Here is a 10,177-nt window from a genome sequence, read left to right as displayed (position 1 = left end):
GTAATATGATTAATTTACAAGGAACATCTGTGAAAGGGACTAATTTACTTACTTTACTATACTTTATTTTCTATGTTCAATACACAATATGGACTTGGATGAAGCCTTTCATTCGTACTCTGCATCTTTTTAACGTGTATTTATATATTGCCTTATATTGCCTGATAAGGACAAGCAGAACAGTATCACTGGAAGACCCTGGGGGCAGTGTAAACAAAAAACTCTCCATCCACCTGTCGTGATGCATTACATGGCTTCAAAGACCATTGCAGAATAAATTGCTGCCCCTGATAATGTTTTTATTTACTTACTTCATTTTTATTACTGCTTTATATTTCTATTATAGTTTACATTTGCATTGTCATTTAAATCTTTAATTCCTGCTGCTGTCTTCAAGATGTGTCAATGTACCAGCAGGTGAAGGTTCTGAGTGATGATTGATACATCATTTGAAACTGGCAAATTTATTTTCCTGCAGAGTCTAGAAAAACCTTTACATTTCCTGTCTGTTGGGTTATAGTGCCAGCATTCTATTAATGATGTCAAATTGGGCTAGAATTAATGAAAAATATTTCCCTAACCTAAACCAAACGTTTCATGAATGTAATGACAGACCAGAGTTCTGCACTTTCTATGACTGTCATTCACCTCGACCACCTCCTTGCAACTCCAGGGCGCCAAATAAATCAAAGATTTCATTCTTTTGAAAAAATGTGTCAAAGCACATTCCAGACCTTAATATGATTTCCATTCTAAACGTATTTGCTGTTGCAGCTTACTTGCAGCTTACAGTGGTTGCTGGGACAGATTTACCACCTGCAGATTTAGGGTAAAGATCAACTACAAGTCAGACAGGAGACAATAAAAATGAAAATATTTAAATATTCAGTATTTAAAGGTGAACAGTGGTTTTAATGTTGACTATGGGACCATAGAAACTGTGGTCTCATTTAAGGATAATTTTTTACTCTTGCAAATAATGGTGACCATTAGGTTTTCCAGAAACCCAGGCCACGCCACTGTAGTGTATGTTGCTGTTCAAACAGAGAAGAACTATGTTGTCTTGTTAAGGTTCTTGACCTCCTCCTTTTCTCTCCCTCTTCTGCGGTCCACCTCAGAGTTCTTGTTTCAGGATATTTCATATTGCACACTGCCTTGGCCTCTCAGACGAAAATCATAGTGGACAATACTTTATTTAACTAAGTGATGAAAAAGCCTGAACAGGATGCTGAAATCATCAATAAAGAGCAGAGATAAGTGTAGGAAAAGTGGACATGTGGAGCAGGAAGGCTGATTAGAATGAAGCGGAGAACAAAGGAGAGCGACTGAGGGCACATAGACAAATGTGAACAGGGCAGCAAAGGGAAAGAAAGAGACACATAAAAAATGAATGAGGGTTCCAGCATTTAAAGTTTTGCCAGTCAAAGCAGTGAGTCACATGTGACCTTGAGAGAAGAAATAACAACAGAGGGATCCCTGGAATTCCACAGCAGCTGATGTGGTCACCTTGTTTTCTCTGGTGAGGTTTCTGAAATGATTTAGGGGAAACTCTTCTGGGCATTTGAACTTCAAGCATTTTAGGAGCTTCAAGGGTGATGCGTATGACGAAGCTCATTTGCAGAAGTTAGCATCCCTACTGGATGTCACTTTGCAAGAACTTTAAACAAAGTAAAGATCATTTCTATTTCAAGTAAATGCTACATCATCATGAAATTGCTGACTGCATTATTATCTGTCCATGTACATACAGCCATATTTTTATATTCCGGCCAGCTGGACCAAGATATGGCCATACCTCAGATGTCAAGCCTCTAAAGTCCATTATAATTTTTATATACATATATATATAATGTATATGTTGTATAATGTGTTTATGTGTTTGACTTTTGGTCAAATAATTTCATGAATTCTAGCCTTTGTGAACCCTTAGCCTTCTCCCAGTGGGATTCATGAGGTGATCACATTAGTTGGTTTGTACTTCACAGATCAGCCTTGTCAAGATTACTTTTTCGATTGCAAATCAGGTCAAATAAAGGCTAACAAACCAATAGTAAGACAAAGCAACAAGCAGAAGAGATTTATTTGGGCCAACCAAATGGACCTAAGAACTGTTCAAATCTGTACTTTGTGGATGAGTACAAATTTGAGATATTTGATTCCATCTACTATGTCTTTGTGCCACACTGAAAAGGTGAACGGATATTTGTTTGGTTCCCACCATGAAGCATGATGGAGGTGTGATGGGTTGGGGGTTAGCTGATGACACTGTTGGTGATTTATTCAAAATTGAATCAGCATGGCTACAACAGCACCCTGTAGTGACATGCCATCCCATCTGGGCTGCATTTCTGACCATTTCTTTTTCAGCAGAACATTGACCCCAAACACACCTCCAGGCTATAGGAGAGCTATTTAACAACAATGGACAGTGTTGGAATTCTGTGTCAGATGACCTGGCCTCCACAGCCACCTTATCTAAACCTATTCAAGATGGTTTGGGATGAAATGGATCACAGAGTAAAGGCTAAAGGGCCCACAAGTCCTCAAAACCTCTCGGGACTCCTTCAAGTCTGTTGGAAAACCATTGACTACCTCTTGAATGTCATTGAGAGAATGCTGAGAGTGTGCAAAGCAGCAGTCATATCAAATGATTGATTTTTTTAAAGAATCCAAAACATGAAACGTGTTTTCAGTTATTTCACTTTTTTTACTACATGATTCCACATGTTTATTCATTTTGAGGCTTCACTCAGAATCTAATATATAAATAATCATGAGTATAAGGATAAATACACATACACACACACACACACACACACACACACACACACACACACACACACACACACACACACACACACACACACACACACACACACACACACACACACACACACACACAAACACAAACATACACATAAAAACTAAAGTGTAATTTAGGAGACAGGGTTGAAAACCGGGCTCCAAATCAGTATGTCATTGTGACACACCAGAATTTGTGGTGACACTTCTAATAAAAACATTCCTGTTGCAAACAGGGACAATTTTGTTGAAAAAGAGATTTGTTTGGTTAATTTCCTGAATGTTTTTTAGTTGCCTTTCTAGATTTGGCCACAGGGGGCATCTTTTCCTCTGGGAGACACGCTTGGTGAAGACCGGGCTTGGCTCTCAGTGTGACATAAGTGAGACTAGGAGAGGCCATGCTTGGTCACTGCCTTATGTTACTAACCTGCCCAGAGAGTTTTCTGCCATTTTGCTGGTGGCAGTATACACCCCTCCCACCTCCAGTAACAACAGGAGTGAGGCACTGAAGGATCTCTATCATCACATCAGTGAGCAGTAGACAGCCCACCCAGATGCCTTCCTCATTCTGGCGGGGGACTTTAACCATGCAAAACCCAAGAGTGTGTTTCCAAAATTACCAAGACATATGAACTTTGCCACCAGAGGAGCTAATATCCTGGACAATGTCTACACAACACATAAAGATGCCTACAAGGCTCGTTACCTCCCCCACCTTAGGGCGTCAGACCACATCACTGTTATGCTAACGCCTGCATTCAGACCGCTCGTTAGAGCTGTCAATCATCATCTCAGTCCCGAAGACGTCACCCCCATCTGGCTTCAACGACTACCGCCCGGGTGCACTCACTCCCATCCTCATGAAGTGCTTCGAGCAGCTAGTCATGCACCACATCAAATCTGCCCTCCCTTCAACCCTGGACCCCTTTCAGTTTGTTTACCGGTCCAACCGCTCGACCGATGACGCCATCTCCACTGCCCTACATTCAACCCTCACCCACCTGGAGACCAAAGACTCTTACGCCAGAATGCTGTTCATCGACTTCAGCTCAGCATTCAACACAATCATCCCCCAGCAGCTCATCCACAAACTCAACACCTCCATACGCAACTGGCTGCTGGACTTCCTAACAGGGAGACCACAGGCAGTTCGAGTTGGTAACAACACCTCCAGCACCATCAAGCTGAACACGGGAGCCCCCCAAGGATGCGTACTGAGCCCCCTCCTCTTCACTCTGCTCCACTAACCATCGACGGTGCTGTCTGTGGAAAGGGTCAGCAGCACCAGGTTCCTGGGTGTGCACATCTCCGAGGACCTGTCCTGGGACCGCAACACCGCATCGCTGGCCAAAAAAGCCCAACAGCGCCTCTACTTCCTCCACAAACTGAGGAGAGCGAGAGCCCCACCCCCCATCATGCTCACCTTCTACAGAGGCACCATTGAGAGCATCTTAACCAGCTGCATCACCATGTGGTACTGCACCATTTTCTGCCGTAAGACCCTGCAGCGCATCGTGAGAGCAGCTGAAAAGATCACTGGTGTTTCTCTCCCTTCTCTCATAGACATTTACAACACCTGCCTCACCTGCAATGCTGGTGGGATCACCAGCAATGCTGGTGGGGTCACCAGCATTGCTGGTGGGATCGTAGTATTACGTCATCTAATACTACGTGCTGTACTGACTGATATACTGTCTACTGTATGTAGTACTGCCAGTTGTACTGCTTGTGTTTTACTGCCTGTGTTGCCTTGCCTGTGTTGTCCTGCCTGTGTTGTCCTGCCTGTGTCGTCCTGCCTGTGTTGGACTGTCTGTGTTGCCCTGCCTGTGTTGTACTGCCTGTTGTACTGCCTGTTTATCCTGGGTCAGAGAGGACGGCAATTTCATCTGTGCTGTATGTCGTACATATATACTACATTTGACAATAAAGCTGACTTTGACTTTGACAAAATATGTGACATATCCTCCACATGAACAGCCCGACCCACACTACATTACTACACTGAACGATAACTTCAATTTTTAATAAAGGACAAGGACAAGAAATACATTGACCTAAGTTATAGCTTCTTTTAGCTTAGAATATCAACATGTACTGAACAGCAATTAAATAAGAAATGGAAGAAGAGATCATTCACTGAAAAAGTTCAGAAGGAGCAGTTACAGTAACTATTAATGGTCCATAAAAGTTACCACCACAGGCATGATAGTTATGTACAATTCAACAAGGACCTAATGAAATTCATGGCCAAAGAAAGACATGGGGTTGAAAACCCTTCAACACAAAAATGCTTTGAAAGTTCTTCACTTTTCAGTTGCTTTTATGGTTGTGCAAAGTGCAGTTTTGTGGACCTATCAAGAGGGTATTTTCATTGGTTGTGTTTTTATTTCTTTCTCAGAAAGTTGTAAAAATACAATCAACAGAACAGTGATCAGTTCCCTTTTCCATTTGTTCTTTTGTAAAATCTGTTATGGAAATGAGTTGGCCTCAGACAGGTAGAGCACTGTTAGACACACAGACACACACAGAACATAATAAGCCTAGGTACATGCAATTTGGGCAAACATGCAACCAGACAATACTGTACACATATGTACATAGTGGTTACCATGGATGTGAACAATATGATAGAGACAGATCTGCTATCCGGCTGTAGTATGCAAACAAGATGGTCAAAGCACTACAAAGAAGTAATGTCTACATCTTTGCGGTTAGATTTGAATGATTCATCATTCGGTAATTTGATTCCATGGTGTGTATTGTTCATGCAGTACACACCACATATATAGACATATAAATGCACTTCATTCAATTAGATAGATAAATAAATAAATAGACTTCAAGCCTAACTTTGTGTCATCATTGTGCTATTGCGTTAGATCAGCTGTGAGTGAGGGTCCAGTTTAAATACAGTTGAGTGGTTTCTCAGAATAAATCTCAATGCTGCATTGTTGTTGACAGGCTGAAACCAGCTAATGATTTATGGACACACAGCTGCTCAGCAAGACTTCATTTCTTTTTGTGTTTTTTAGATGTGTGTGAATGTGTGTATTCCTCGCAACACCCACATTTTCATTGCCCGTAGACCACATCAGGAGGCTTTGTCACAAGAGTGTGTTCCTGTATGTGTGTTTGACAGAGCGCACATCCAGCTCGCATTCCACCATTATTGTGGTCCATCCTGACCTCAACACTGAAAAACCTGTATGTGGTTTTTTGTGTGTTTTTGTATATAGGCTTGTGTGTGTATGTTCAGTCATCCTGTGGTGAGCTGTGACTTCACCACTAAGACTTCCCTCACATGCTTCACAGACCTGTAGGTGGGTGAGTGTGAGCTTTCTTTAGCAATGTTGAGATCTTGTGCTCAAAAGTTGGTGGGTTGTGACATTTTATCATGCCTCTGCATGAGCTTGGTGAGGAGTTAAAAAAAGACTAAAGGAAAAATAGATTTGTTTCAGGGCCTTTGACATCAGGCATTGAAACCCCAGCGGTGTGGGAGTGACATATTGGATTTACTACGTGAGTTGTCCGATACCCAGCCTACATTTTGACCACTGTGTGTGCGTATCTGTGGTTGAGACCTTACTAAAATGATGTTATTATGCTATTGTTCTCACTCTTTTAGATGCTTTTGGAACATGTAAAATATTAAACACAAAACTAAAGAGGGAAAAGACAAATGTTTTAGCCACTTTCAGATTTGAAATGTCACAAGTAAAAGTCACTGGACTGACCCATTGAAATCCATCTGCTGCTGGACTTCAGGATATTTGGTATCAGTGACATGTGGTGAGGTTCATGGCTGGTGAGGCACTGACTTCATTATAATCAGATGAAGATGTTATCTTATTCACCATTTAATAAGCAACAGTGAGTGGGTTATTTTTAAAGTCTCATAGCAGAATTATTTATAAGTAAAAACTGTAACACAAATAAGCACATCTGATTAAAAATACTTATGTTGTTACCTATATGTTATTTATTTGTTATGTTTACTTATAAATTAAGTCCATGCGCAGCTCCTTCTGAACAAAAGCATCAAAAAAAATTTGACTTGAGTTATGTAATCCTCCATTTTTATAGTAAGGCAAGGCGAGCGAAAAACAAATGAATGGCTGCACTTAACTTGCTGACTATAGGTTGTAGTTTGCTGTCACTTCTTTTAGGGCCGAGGAAGAAAAATCCTCGGTCGAGTCCCTGGGATCACCATTACCACACACATGCAGTTGTTGACAAAAAACACTATACATTATATACATAAGCTAAATTATGGAAATTTAGTTCACAGAGCAAACGTGTTTGAACATTTTAAAAGCGACATATGGAGAGATAGCATTACTGTCTCACTGTTTAGCATGCCAGCACAGCTAATCGAGCCATTGCACAATCCACGGTGAGGCTCGGCTTGATTATCCCTCACTGCAGGTTTCTTCTCAGTATTTCAGTGGTAAATGTGAAAATTCAGCGATTTTGAGTGAAAGTAATGTAAAATTGGTGACGTTTAAGGGAAAATAACTATGTAATACACATCACTGGTTAAATATAATAATTTAATTTATTTTTTCCATTTTTTTCCTTAATGATGGCAGGTGAGGCTGTGCATGTATAAAACGGGCTATTTTCCAGCAGGGACACAAGTCTCTTTGTGTATTTCCACTACAATCACACAGCTGTGCAAGAGGACCACATTACTTGAACACATTGCAGATGAGCAAGAATTTTTTTCATTTTTAGTATATCTGTCATTTTTTTCCCTTATAATTGATTTAATATAAATGAAATTAAAGTACAAGAACATTAAAAAGGAAAACTTAGATAAACAAAATGTTTGTACTCACCGAAACAGCTGTTCAAACCGCTTATTTAAACACAAAATCCATTCTCCTTTCTTTCCTCGAGAACACTCTATTAGTTAGAACTGGTTAGCTAGGAACAGGTTAGCTGGAACAGGTTAGCGAGTTCAGGTTAGCTAGAAAGGTTAGCTGGAACAGGTTGGCAAGTTCAGGTTAGCTAGAACAGGTTAGCTGGAACAGGTTAGCGAGTTGAGGTTAGCCAGAACAGGTTGGCTAGTTCAGGTTAACTAGAACAGGTTGGCTCCTTCAGGGATTGGACCCTCGTCTCACTAGAGCTTCTCTTCAAAATGTGCGTCTGTATAGCGTCTGCATAGAGTATCCAATCACAGGACACGTACATGTCAGGTGAACGTGAGGCCAGCTAGAAGGCCTTAGTGTCGCCAACTCGTGATCTGATTGGCTATCGCATCTGTCTATTAACTATATGTTCCCATTCACTCACAGTGCAGGAAGACCTGCATTCTAGATTCTGGAGGTCCTGGGCAGATTTCATTCAACCTGGCAACACAAGCTTTCTGAATTCTGATTGGATAAAACCTCACTAACCTAAAAATAGAACACTGACACAGTGTTGGCCTATGTCATATTATATCCAAATGCATAATTATATATTTATACATATATCTGAATATACTGTATTTATTTGAGGAAAATGCATTAAAATATAATTAACTTTTATCATAAATATTATCATGATACCTGGTTATGTTCGACCAGCAGAAAAGGCCTTGCTGGCCCTGACCACCCACCACTGGTTTTCATTCAGAAAAAAGTAAATGCTCTTTTGACTAAAATGTTGTATTTTTCTCAAAGGGACATGCTTTTCTTTGTTTCAAAAAAGTAAGATGAGAAACTGACTTTCCTAGAAGAGATAAAGCAATTTTCAATTGATGAGTCGATTCACAGGGACAGCAGTCAGAGCAATTTTAATTTACGGTCAACTTGCTGTTTTTTATTGGAACTTGATCAAACAGCGTATACTGTCAATAAATTCTACTACAAAGTGAACTTTTGGTGGATCATTCACACATCTAGTATAGAGAAAATTAAATGAAATATATTTGTAGCAGACGAAATGAACAAATACATTGTGTGCTCCTAAAGTGCGCTGTGCTCTAGTAGCCATCAGACAGACTCATAGCTCATAAAATATCCACAGACCTGCAGCTTATTGGCTGATTTTGGCTGGTCTGAACAAACAGCTGTCAATGACTGTTTTAATAGACTGTCAAACCAGAACCTCAGACACTGATTTTGGAAAATGTTTCTTTAATCACACTGATTAAAGTTACCTGCTTTGACATTGTGTGTGTTACAGAATGTAATCCATGTAAGTATGTAAATATAACAACCATGTATGTACATAAACATTATATACATTGTAAAATTTACATTGAAGTCATGTGGAAATAATTACCATAGTAATGTTTTAGCAGTTTTTCAAGAGGAAAAGAACAAGTAGATACGTTACTGGCTTTCATTCTCCTTAAATAACCAAAACTCAAATCACCGCCAAAGGAAAACACATTTAATACTTGCTTCATAATTGTCATGCTTGTTTATTTCCTCAAAACTTTCTCACGGTAGATTCATATTTTATTACTATGCTGTTTTGCTATTATTATTGGACTCCGTGAAAAGAATTTGTGCATTTTAACTGTAGCTCTCACAAATCTTCAGTCTCAAAAACTGGGATAGGCTGCAAGACAGTGTAAAACACAATTAACCTCCTGATCAATTCAGTTACATTTTTGTATTTTTTTTCAAAACGCATACTTATTCTGTATTTAATGACAGAGGCACATCTCACAAAAAGGTCAAGCCAAGGCAGCAAAAGACATTTTGGAATGATCAAGCATTTGACTGGATCATTCCAGAGGTTTATTGGTAACAGGTAATATGATGATCAGTATGAAAGGCACACCATACAGAGACAAACATTCAAAACTTTAAGAGCTCAACAACATCCAGAAATATTAAAGACGTCTTCACCCAAGATAAACTGGCACAGCACAGAAAACATGGATGTTTATCCTCCAGCCTAAAGACTCAAGCACATTGTGAACACATAGTTCCACAGCTAGCATGCCTGATGGTGTGGGGTGAGTTACTGACCATGGCATGGGTAATAGGTACATCTGTGAGGGCACAATAATGCTAAAGGTATGTGCATGTATTTTGATTTGTTGGATTTTTTTGTGGTTGTGAAAATGACGACCCTGTTTATTCCAACAAGAGACCATTTTCTTACAACTTTGGAACAAAAAGGTCCAGAAATCACTCTGGCCTGCTTTGCTGTCCAGAGCTGCCCTCCTATGAAAATGTGTGGCACTCAAGATGTCAACATTGACCTCAGACTGTTGAGTGACTGAACTCATGTATCAAACTGGAAAACAGAAAACAGAATTTTCACTTTCAAAACAACAATCAATTTGTTCTCTTTGAAGGTGATTGCTGTGCATTGTAAAAAAGAAAAGGTAATGTAACATAATGGTAAAGATTACTGTCCCAACCTGACAGGC

The sequence above is a fragment of the Antennarius striatus genome, chromosome 9 (genome assembly GCF_040054535.1).
Source record: "Antennarius striatus isolate MH-2024 chromosome 9, ASM4005453v1, whole genome shotgun sequence".
In the NCBI taxonomy this organism is placed as follows: domain Eukaryota; kingdom Metazoa; phylum Chordata; class Actinopteri; order Lophiiformes; family Antennariidae; genus Antennarius; species Antennarius striatus.
This window is presented reverse-complemented; position numbering follows the sequence as displayed.